General features: G+C 48.4%; 1 protein-coding gene across 1 annotated transcript in view; it reads right to left on the reverse strand.

Annotated features, from left to right (window-relative positions):
• LOC138967681 (uncharacterized) overlaps nucleotides 1-12,030 on the reverse strand; it is an 86,585-nt gene that overhangs the window by 41,727 nt on the left and 32,828 nt on the right. The window lies entirely within an intron of this gene.

Below are 12,030 nucleotides of genomic sequence, written 5' to 3' on the forward strand. Positions count from 1 at the left end.
ACCAGATACAGTGCGACCAGACACAGTGCGACCAGATACAGTGCGACCAGATACAGTGCGACCAGCCACAGTGCGACCAGACACAGTGCGACCAGATACAGTGCGACCAGATACAGTGCGACCAGATACAGTGCGACCAGACACAGTGCGACCAGACACAGTGCGACCAGATACAGTGCGACCAGACACAGTGCGACCAGACACAGTGCGACCAGACACAGTGCGACCAGACACAGTGCGACCAGACACAGTGCGACCAGATACAGTGCGACCAGCCACAGTGCGACCAGCCACAGTGCGACCAGATACAGTGCGACCAGATACAGTGCGACCAGATACAGTGCGACCAGATACAGTGCGACCAGACACAGTGCGACCAGACACAGTGCGACCAGATACAGTGCGACCAGACACAGTGCGACCAGATACAGTGCGACCAGATACAGTGCGACCAGATACAGTGCGACCAGACACAGTGTGACCAGATACAGTGCGACCAGATACAGTGCGACCAGACACAGTGCGACCAGACACAGTGCGACCAGATACAGTGCGACCAGATACAGTGCGACCAGATACAGTGCGACCAGACACAGTGCGACCAGACACAGTGCGACCAGACACAGTGCGACCAGATACAGTGCGACCAGCCACAGTGCGACCAGATACAGTGCGACCAGACACAGTGCGACCAGACACAGTGCGACCAGACACAGTGCGACCAGATACAGTGCGACCAGATACAGTGCGACCAGATACAGTGCGACCAGATACAGTGCGACCAGATACAGTGCGACCAGATACAGTGCGACAAGATACAGTGTGACCAGATACAGTGCGACCAGACACAGTGCGACCAGACAGATACAGTGCGACCAGACACAGTGCGACCAGACACAGTCCGACCAGACACAGTGCGACCAGATACAGTGCGACCAGACACAGTGCGACCAGACACAGTGCGACCAGATACAGTGCGACCAGATACAGTGCTACCAGACACAGTGCGACCAGATACAGTGCGACCAGATACAGTGCGACCAGATACAGTGCGACCAGACACAGTGCGACCAGACACAGTGCGACCAGACACAGTGCGACCAGATACAGTGCTACCAGACACAGTGTGACCAGATACAGTGCGACCAGATACAGTGCGACCAGATACAGTGCGACCAGACACAGTGCGACCAGACACAGTGCGACCAGACACAGTGAGACCAGATACAGTGCGACCAGATACAGTGCGACCAGACACAGTGTGACCAGATACAGTGCGACCAGACGCAGTGCGACCAGATACAGTGCGACCAGACACAGTGTGACCAGATACAGTGCGACCAGATACAGTGCGACCAGATACAGTGCGACCAGATACAGTGCGACCAGATACAGTGCGACCAGACACAGTGCGACCAGACAGTGCGACCAGACACAGTGCGACCAGATACAGTGCGACCAGACACAGTGCGACCAGTTACAGTGCGACCAGACACAGTGAGACCAGATACAGTGCGACCAGACACAGTGCGACCAGACACAGTGCGACCAGACACAGTGCGACCAGATACAGTACGACCAGATACAGTGCGACCAGACACAGTGCGACCAGAAACAGTGTGACCAGATACAGTGCGACCAGATACAGTGCGACCAGATACAGTGCGACCAGATACAGTGCGACCAGACACAGTGCGACCAGACACAGTGCGACCAGATACAGTACGACCAGATACAGTGCGACCAGACACAGTGCGACCAGACACAGTGCGACCAGATACAGTGCGACCAGATACAGTGCGACCAGATACAGTGCGACCAGATACAGTGCGACCAGACACAGTGCGACCAGATACAGTGCGACCAGACACAGTGCGACCAGATACAGTGCGACCAGATACGGTGCGACCAGACACAGTGAGACCAGACACAGTGTGACCAGACACAGTGCGACCAGACAGATACAGTACGACCAGACACAGTGTGACCAGATACAGTGCGACCAGATACAGTGCGACCATACACAGTGTGACCAGACACAGTGCGACCAGACACAGTGCGACCAGATACAGTGCGACCAGATACAGTGCGACCAGACACAGTGCGACCAGACACAGTGCGACCAGATACAGTGCGACCAGATACAGTGCGACCAGATACAGTGCGACCAGACACAGTGCGACCAGACACAGTGCGACCAGATACAGTGCGACCAGATACAGTGCGACCAGACACAGTGCGACCAGACACAGTGCGACCAGATACAGTGCGACCAGATACAGTGCGACCAGACACAGTGCGACCAGACAGACACAGTGCGACCAGACACAGTGCGACCAGACACAGTGCGACCAGACAGACACAGTGCGACCAGACACAGTGTGACCAGACACAGTGCGACCAGACAGATACAGTGCGACCAGACACAGTGTGACCAGATACAGTGCGACCAGATACAGTGCGACCAGACACAGTGCGACCAGACACAGTGCGACCAGACACAGTGCGACCAGATACAGTGCGACCAGATACAGTGCGACCATACACAGTGCGACCAGACACAGTGCGACCAGATACAGTGTGACCAGACACAGTGCGACCAGACACAGTGCGACCAGATACAGTGCGACCAGATACAGTGCGACCAGACACAGTGTGACCAGACACAGTGCGACCAGATACAGTGCGACCAGACAGACACAGTGCGACCAGACAGACACAGTGCGACCAGACAGACACAGTGCGACCAGACAGATACAGTGCGACCAGACACAGTGCGACCAGATACAGTGCGACCAGACACAGTGCGACCAGACACAGTGCGACCAGATACAGTGCGACCAGATACAGTGCGACCAGACACAGTGCGACCAGATACAGTGCGACCAGATACAGTGCGACCAGATACAGTGCGACCAGACACAGTGCGACCAGATACAGTGTGACCAGATACAGTGCGACCAGATACAGTGCGACCAGACACAGTGCGACCAGACACAGTGCGACCAGACACAGTGCGACCAGACACAGTGCGACCAGATACAGTGCGACCAGATACAGTGCGACCAGATACAGTGTGACCAGATACAGTGTGACCAGATACAGTGTGACCAGATACAGTGCGACCAGACACAGTGCGACCAGATACAGTGCGACCAGATACAGTGTGACCAGACACAGTGCGACCAGATACAGTGCGACCAGATACAGTGTGACCAGATACAGTGCGACCAGATACAGTGCGACCAGACACAGTGCGACCAGATACAGTGCGACCAGATACAGAGCGACCAGATACAGTGCGACCAGATACAGTGCGACCAGACACAGTGCGACCAGACACAGTGCGACCAGACACAGTGCGACCAGAGACAGTGCGACCAGACACAGTGCGACCAGACAGATACAGTGCGACCAGACACAGTGCGACCAGATACAGTGCGACCAGATACAGTGCGACCAGACACAGTGCGACCAGATACAGTGCGACCAGATACAGTGCGACCAGATACAGAGCGACCAGATACAGTGCGAACAGATACAGTGCGACCAGATACAATGCGACCAGATACAGTGCGACCAGATACAGAGCGACCAGATACAGTGCGACCAGATACAGTGCGACCAGACACAGTGCGACCAGACACAGTGCGACCAGATACAGTGCGACCAGACACAGTGCGACCAGATACAGTGCGACCAGACACAGTGCGACCAGATACAGTGCGACCAGATACAGTGCTACCAGATACAGTGCGACCAGATACAGTGTGACCAGACACAGTGCGACCAGGATACAGTGCGACCAGATACAGTGTGACCAGACACAGTGCGACCAGATACAGTGCGACCAGATACAGTGCGACCAGACACAGTGCGACCAGATACAGTGCGACCAGATACAGTGCGACCAGATACAGTGCGACCAGACACAGTGCGACCAGGTACAGTGCGACCAGATACAGTGTGACCAGACACAGTGCGACCAGGTACAGTGCGACCAGATACAGTGTGACCAGACACAGTGCGACCAGACACAGTGCGACCAGACACAGTGCGACCAGACACAGTGCGACCAGACACAGTGCGACCAGATACAGTGTGACCAGACACAGTGCGACCAGACACAGTGCGACCAGACACAGTGTGACCAGACAGACACAGTGCGACCAGATACAGTGCGACCAGATACAGTGCGACCAGACACAGTGCGACCAGATACAGTGCGACCAGACACAGTGCGACCAGATACAGTGCGACCAGATACAGTGCGACCAGGATACAGTGCGACCAGATACAGTGCGACCAGATACAGTGCGACCAGATACAGTGTGACCAGATACAGTGCGACCAGACACAGTGCGACCAGATACAGTGCGACCAGATACAGTGCGACCAGATACAGTGCGACCAGATACAGTGTGACCAGATACAGTGCGACCAGACACAGTGCGACCAGATACAGTGCGACCAGATACAGTGCGACCAGACACAGTGCGACCAGATACAGTGCGACCAGATACAGTGCGACCAGATACAGTGCGACCAGACACAGTGCGACCAGATACAGTGCGACCAGATACAGTGCGACCAGATACAGTGCGACCAGATACAGTGCGACCAGACACAGTGCGACCAGACACAGTGCGACCAGATACAGTGCGACCAGATACAGTGCGACCAGACACAGTGCGACCAGATACAGTGCGACCAGATACAGTGCGACCAGACACAGTGCGACCAGATACAGTGCGACCAGATACAGTGCGACCAGACACAGTGCGACCAGATACAGTGCGACCAGATACAGTGCGACCAGACACAGTGCGACCAGATACAGTGCGACCAGATACAGTGCGACCAGATACAGTGCGACCAGATACAGTGCGACCAGACACAGTGCGACCAGACACAGTGCGACCAGATACAGTGCGACCAGACACAGTGCGACCAGATACAGTGCGACCAGATACAGTGCGACCAGATACAGTGCGACCAGATACAGTGCGACCAGATACAGTGTGACCAGATACAGTGCGACCAGATACAGTGCGACCAGATACAGTGTGACCAGATACAGTGTGACCAGATACAGTGCGACCAGATACAGTGCGATCAGATACAGTGCGACCAGACACAGTGCGACCAGACACAGTGCGACCAGACACAGTGCGACCAGATACAGTGCGACCAGATACAGTGCGACCAGATACAGTGCGATCAGATACAGTGCGATCAGATACAGTGCAACCCCCCTGTTAAGACTTCCTCTTCTGTAAGACCTTACTTGTTCACATGTTCTCGTCATAGCCTGTGTAACTGTAGCCCTATTTTAAGACTCCCTCCCTTTCACACCTGATTTGCTCAGATTGTTGGAGGTCTCAAAAGGGGGGTTGCAGTGTAGTGTAGCGTAGTTTGTTTCTTTCCAGATGCAAAACAACCCCGCACGTTACCACATCCTGAAATGTGTCAGTCAGGCAGAAAGCGACACACGCAGCTGTGGATTTCAGACTCCATACAATCCAAACATTCATTCACAACAAACTGTGCCATGAACGTGACAATTCAGACCATCATGGATAAAAGTTCAAACATTCACATAATGTATGACATAGACTATCAATACTTGCATCATGTCATCATTATTATACATCCGAAGACAAAGCCCTATGATTCTGTTAAAATGGTTAAACAAAAATCACAGTGCTTGTAAGAGAACGCATGAAACATTAATTGAACACTGATACACTCATATACTGACAAAGGACTGTTAGGCCAAAAAAAAAAAATTGTCTGTTTCTGGTCACCCGACCGACCCTAAATTTCGGCGCCGACCCTAAACTTTTTTTTTCCAAACTCAAAAATGTTTTATTTTTTTTGGGTGGTAAAGGACAGGGTGAGAAAATGAACAACAAAAACGTGTGAAAACGAAAGTCCGCTGACGATTTGTAAATGTGTTGAGTGTCTTGTCTCTATGTATAGTGAATCCAGTCTCTTTGCGCGATTTTTAAAGTTAGTTTTATTGGTCTACATTTGGGGTAAAAAAAAAATAAAAAAAAAATAAAAAAATAAAAAATCCCTACCTACCGACCCTATTTTTTTTAGCCATGTTACCAGAAACAGACAATTTTTTTTTGTTGGCCTTACCACAATAGATGGGGATAAAAACAGGGGAGGGAAGTCAGGGAAGAGGTACACCAAGACAAAGAATGGAAGGTATGCAACAAGTCCAACAGACAAACACGGTGCAGACACTGAGACAGTGACACTTCTCACAACTCAATGAAGAAGAGGGGAACACATTTTGTGGAAGACAAATAAACATAAGCTTCAAGAACAAACTAAAGTAAAAAAGAACAAGTCGCGTAAGGCGAAATTACTACATTTAGTCAAGCTGTGGAACTCACAGAATGAAACTGAACGTAGTCCGCCGCTAGTGCAAAAGGCAGTGAAAGTGACGAGCCTGTTTGGCGCGGCAGCGGTTGCGCTGTGCTTCATAGCACGCTTCAAGTTACTGTACCTCTCTTCGTTTTAACTTTCTGAGCGTGTTTTTAATCCAAACATATCATATCTATATGTTTTTTGAATCAGGAACCGACAAGGAATAAGATGAAATAGTTTTTAAATCGATTTCGGAAATTTAATTTTGATCATAAGTTTTATATTTTTAATTTTCAGAGCTTGTTTTTAATCCAAATATAACATATGTATATGTTTTTGGAATCAGAAAATGACGAGGAATAAGATAAAATTGTTTTTGGATCGTTTAATAAAAAAATAATTTTAATTACAAGTTTCCGCTTTTTAATGACCAAACTCACTCATTAGTTTTTAAGCCACCAAGCTGAAATGCAATACCGAAGTCCGGGCTTCGTCGAACATTACTTGACCAAAATTTCAACCAATTTGGTTAAAAAATGAGGGCGTGACAGTGCCGCCTCAACTTTCACGAAAAGCCGGATATGACGTCATCAAAGACATTTATCAAAAAAATGAAAACAAGAAGAGCAAACGCTCGATCGAGTCACTTTCGCAGTTCTGAATATTATATGAGGCATCAGATGGACAGGAAGAAATTGCTATTCACAACACAATGCATACCTGAAGCATACCTGTGACCTTGAAAAAGGTCAAAGGTCACCAAAGCAGACGTCAAAGTGTAGAGGTCACTGGGAGTCACGTTCACATAAAATTTGAGCCCGGTCACTTTTATAGTTTCCGAGAAAAGCCCAACGTTAAGTTGTGTGTTGCCGAACAGAAAAGGCTAGTTATCTCCCTTGTTTTTCTGATAACGTTCGTAAAAGGCTACAGATGTAAATACTTTGATGTAAAGAATAATCCTACAAAGTTTCAATCACATCCGATGAACTTTGTCAAAGATATAAAATGTCTAATTTTTCCTTTGACGCTGACCTGTGACCTTGAAAAAGGTCAAAGGTCAACGAAACCATCGTTAAAGTGTAGAGGTCATTGGAGGTCACGACTAAACAAAATATGAGCCCGATCGCTTTGATAGTTTCCGAGAAAAGTCCAACGTTAAGGTGGTGTCTACGGACGGCCGGCCGGACGGCCGGCCGGCCGGCCGGCCGGCCGGACAGACTAACACTGACCGATTACATAGAGTCACATTTTCTCAAGTGACTCAAAAACGTATGGGGATATCATACCCAGGAACTCTCATGTCAAATTTCATAAAGATCGGTCCAGTAGTTTGGTCTGAATCGCTCTACACACACACACGCACAGACAGACACACACACACACACACATACACACACATACACATACACCACGACCCTCGTCTCGATTCCCCCCTCTATGTTAAAACATTTAGTCATCATAACTTGACTAAATGTAAAAAGGAAAGACACAACAACATCTGATAAACATCAACTTGCTTATGCCTTGAAAGTGCTTTCTCTCACTCACACACACACACACACATACACACCCACCCCCCCCCCACCCACACCCCCCCCCCACACACACACACACCCATACTACACAGTGCTCAGAAAAGGAGGTGCAGGTTTAAGGACAGACACAGTTCACAGTCTCTATAACCATCTCTGACACAGTCTCTATAACCATCTCTGACACAGTCTCTATAACCATCTCTGACAGTCTCTATAACCATCTCTGACACGGATGACAACTACATCATCATCAACAACCACAACAACCAAACACTCTGGGCAGAAACAAATCAGTCGAGTCAGTGCGTGGCCGGGTGTGAAAAAAAACCAAGCGCCACTACAACCCACACACACATACCTTTTCTCCATCTTCTTTGGGCTGGCATTTAGACAATACAATACAATACACTACAATAAAATACAGCCACCAACATAATCCTTACATTTCCTTGCTACAGACACAAAGCTTTAACACATGTTTTCTACGTGTGTTTATGTTTCTATGTACACAAACAAGATGAGTTACCAGAAGATATTACAAAACACAATCTGTGATTATCTTCAACTTTCATGTTCATGTTTCAAAACAGTATTTGTTGTCCATAGACGATATTCCGAAATAACTCTGTCACGTTTGTTTGAGTTGTGAAAGAGTGAATACCCTTGCTTTTAGTGGGACAAACACTCCAGGGGCCAGTCACTAGCCAGGGGTGTGTCTGAAGCACGTGAACAAGGAGCATGTGTAGAAAGTTTGCCTCACTTAAAGCAAGAGTTTTAACTCATTCACAACACATAAAAACCTGTCAAGAGTTATTCTTGAGCGTTCGTCTCTCAAAGAGGAGCATGATGCAGGCATGTACCTCGGGGCAATCTGGGATGAAGACAGGTGGACTGGACTGTCTGTGGTCATTCTCTTTATCCCTCTGTGCACCAACAAGGTGTCAAAGTAAGAGCATTCTGTGCACCAACAAGGCGTCAAAGTAAGAGCATTCTCTGCACCAACAAGGTGTCAAAGTAAGAGCATTCTGTGCACCAACAAGGTGTCAAAGTAAGAGCATTCTGTGCACCAACAAGGTGTCAAAGTAAGAGCATTCTCTGCACCAACAAGGTGTCAAAGTAAGAGCATTCTGTGCACCAACAAGGTGTCAAAGTAAGAGCATTCTGTGCACCAACAAGGTGTCAAAGTAAGAGCATTCTCTGCACCAACAAGGTGTCAAAGTAAGAGCATTCTCTGCACCAACATGGTGTCAAAGTAAGAGCATTCTCTGCACCAACAAGGTGTCAAAGTAAGAGCATTCTCTGCACCAACAAGGTGTCAAAGTAAGAGCATTCTGTGTGTCACGTTTCAATATATCACTCAAGGTGATTATGAACCGGTTAATTACTACTAATTAACTAACCACACCACGATCCACTCTCGCAGGCATACAATTAAATAGAGTCAACAAAAGTATAAGTTTCAGACGCCTGTTTATGTATAAACTCTCCACCTCCCTCGAGCCTTCACTCAAAATATGTTCCTTTTACGTTCTCAACACGTAAAAACCCAGTGTTCACTGACAAAATGCCAGTAGTATGTAGAAAATTATAGTAACACGCTGAACCCGTGTAAATACAGTCAAATGAGAATGTTCTGTTCGAAAAGCTCTAGTTCGTGCAGGTGTCCACACCCCACGTTGTCCCTACTCCAATGAAATCATAGATACGAAAAGACAACGGTGGTCAACGGGGTGCGTACGACATGGTGCACTTAGCTTTATCTCTGCTGCTGCTGCTTAGCCGGTATGCTGGTTAGTCGGTTCGCTGGTTAGCCGGTCCGCTGGTTAGCCGGTCCGCTGGTTAGCCGGTCCGCTGGTTAGCCGGTTCGCTGGTTAGCCGGTCCGCTGGTTAGCCGGTCTCCTGGTTAGCGTAGCCTCAACAGTTCCCGCCAGAGTCAGCCGTGCAGATGTTACAGGTACGTAACGAACGAACGAAACGAACGAACGAAACGAAGGAAGGCTGCAAACAGAAAGCATCGGTGCACTAAACATGTCAGCTACCCCTCACCCACCACCTTAAAACATGTCATCTTTAAATATCTCATCGAGCACGTGGGCCTGCACAAAACTGACTTTTTACAACAACAAAACAGCCATTTTCCGTCCTTCTCTCCCTATCTGCAAAAACCATATACAGATTAGTATTTTAGCGTCACAGAGAGTAAATTATGCGCTAACCTGGAAAGAACAACAGAGAGTATTTCATTCCACAACACAGACTCATCAACAGCGTTAAATAATGATTTATTACCTCAAAAGCCTATGATTGTACTCTCAATGGAAGCAAAGTCCGCTTCCTCCCTGGAACAGTCTCTGTTCGTCAACAGTGACCCAAAACGTCCAGAACCCCTTGTCGAATCCTTATGCGAAAGCCATCGCCGACGAAGGAAATTTGACGACTTGTCCTCAGCAAAATACGTGGCAGAGGAAAGGAATAACTTGTGGAAGTTCCCCTAGAGTGCCGAATATAATACTCGGTGAAAAACCATCATACTCTAGTAACTGTGTGTTAGATCCTTCCTCTTCTGCCGCTGGGTGTCAAGTGTGTCGTCCTTGAGTCTCTGACAGACCACCTAGCCAAATACACGTGACTGACCTTGTCACCAAACCAGTCCAGCTATACACGATTCTGCCTCCCCAAGCAGGAAAAAGACACGAGAAACTCAATCCCTGCAAATCCCGTGCGCGCTGTCAGCAAAAAAACCGTCAGCCCTATGACAGCAGAAACCCGCACTGTGAAGCTCGTGCGTTTCAAAACATCCGTGCTCGGGAGCACTGTCAGCAAAAACTGCTGTGTCCAATATCACGCACAGGCGCTTTCTATCATACATTCGACCAAGAACAGGCACTCCACTGAGTTGCACTTTCTTGGTCTCTGTCACCCGATCGTGACACAGTGCACCAACAAGGTGTCAAAGTAAGAGCATTCTGTGCACCAACAAGGTGTCAAAGTAAGAGCATTCTCTGCACCAACAAGGTGTCAAAGTAAGAGCATTCTCTGCACCAACAAGGCGTCAAAGGAGGAGCATTCTGTGCACCAACAAGGTGTCAAAGTAAGAGCATTCTCTGCACCAACAAGGTGTCAAAGTAAGAGCATTCTGTGCACCAACAAGGTGTCAAAGTAAGAGCATTCTCTGCACCAACAAGGTGTCAAAGAGCATTCTGTGCACCAACAAGGTGTCAAAGTAAGAGCATTCTGTGCACCAACAAGGTGTCAAAGTAAGAGCATTCTGTGCACCAACAAGGCGTCAAAGTAAGAGCATTCTGTGCACCAACAAGGCGTCAAAGTAAGAGCATTCTGTGCACCAACAAGGTGTCAAAGTAAGAGCATTCTGTGCACCAACAAGGCGTCAAAGTAAGAGCATTCTCTGCACCAACAAGGTGTCAAAGTAAGAGCATTCTGTGCACCAACAAGGTGTCAAAGTAAGAGCATTCTCTGCACCAACAAGGTGTCAAAGTAAGAGCATTCTGTGCACCAACAAGGCGTCAAAGTAAGAGCATTCTGTGCACCAACAAGGTGTCAAAGTAAGAGCATTCTCTGCACCAACAAGGCGTCAAAGTAAGAGCATTCTGTGCACCAACAAGGTGTCAAAGTAAGAGCATTCTGTGCACCAACAAGGCGTCAAAGTAAGAGCATTCTCTGCACCAACAAGGTGTCAAAGTAAGAGCATTCTCTGCACCAACAAGGTGTCAAAGTAAGAGCATTCTGTGCACCAACAAGGCGTCAAAGTAAGAGCATTCTGTGCACCAACAAGGTGTCAAAGTAAGAGCATTCTCTGCACCAACAAGGTGTCAAAGTAAGAGCATTCTCTGCACCAACAAGGTGTCAAAGTAAGAGCATTCTGTGCACCAACAAGGTGTCAAAGTAAGAGCATTCTGTGCACCAACAAGGTGTCAAAGTAAGAGCATTCTGTGCACCAACAAGGCGTCAAAGTAAGAGCATTCTCTGCACCAACAAGGTGTCAAAGTAAGAGCATTCTGTGCACCAACAAGGTGTCAAAGTAAGAGCATTCTCTGCACCAACAAGGCGTCAAAGTAAGAGCATTCTGTGCTAAAGGGAGGAAGGAGCTAGCGTA

The sequence above is a fragment of the Littorina saxatilis genome, linkage group LG5, assembly GCF_037325665.1.
Source record: "Littorina saxatilis isolate snail1 linkage group LG5, US_GU_Lsax_2.0, whole genome shotgun sequence".
Classification (NCBI taxonomy): Eukaryota; Metazoa; Mollusca; class Gastropoda; order Littorinimorpha; family Littorinidae; genus Littorina; species Littorina saxatilis.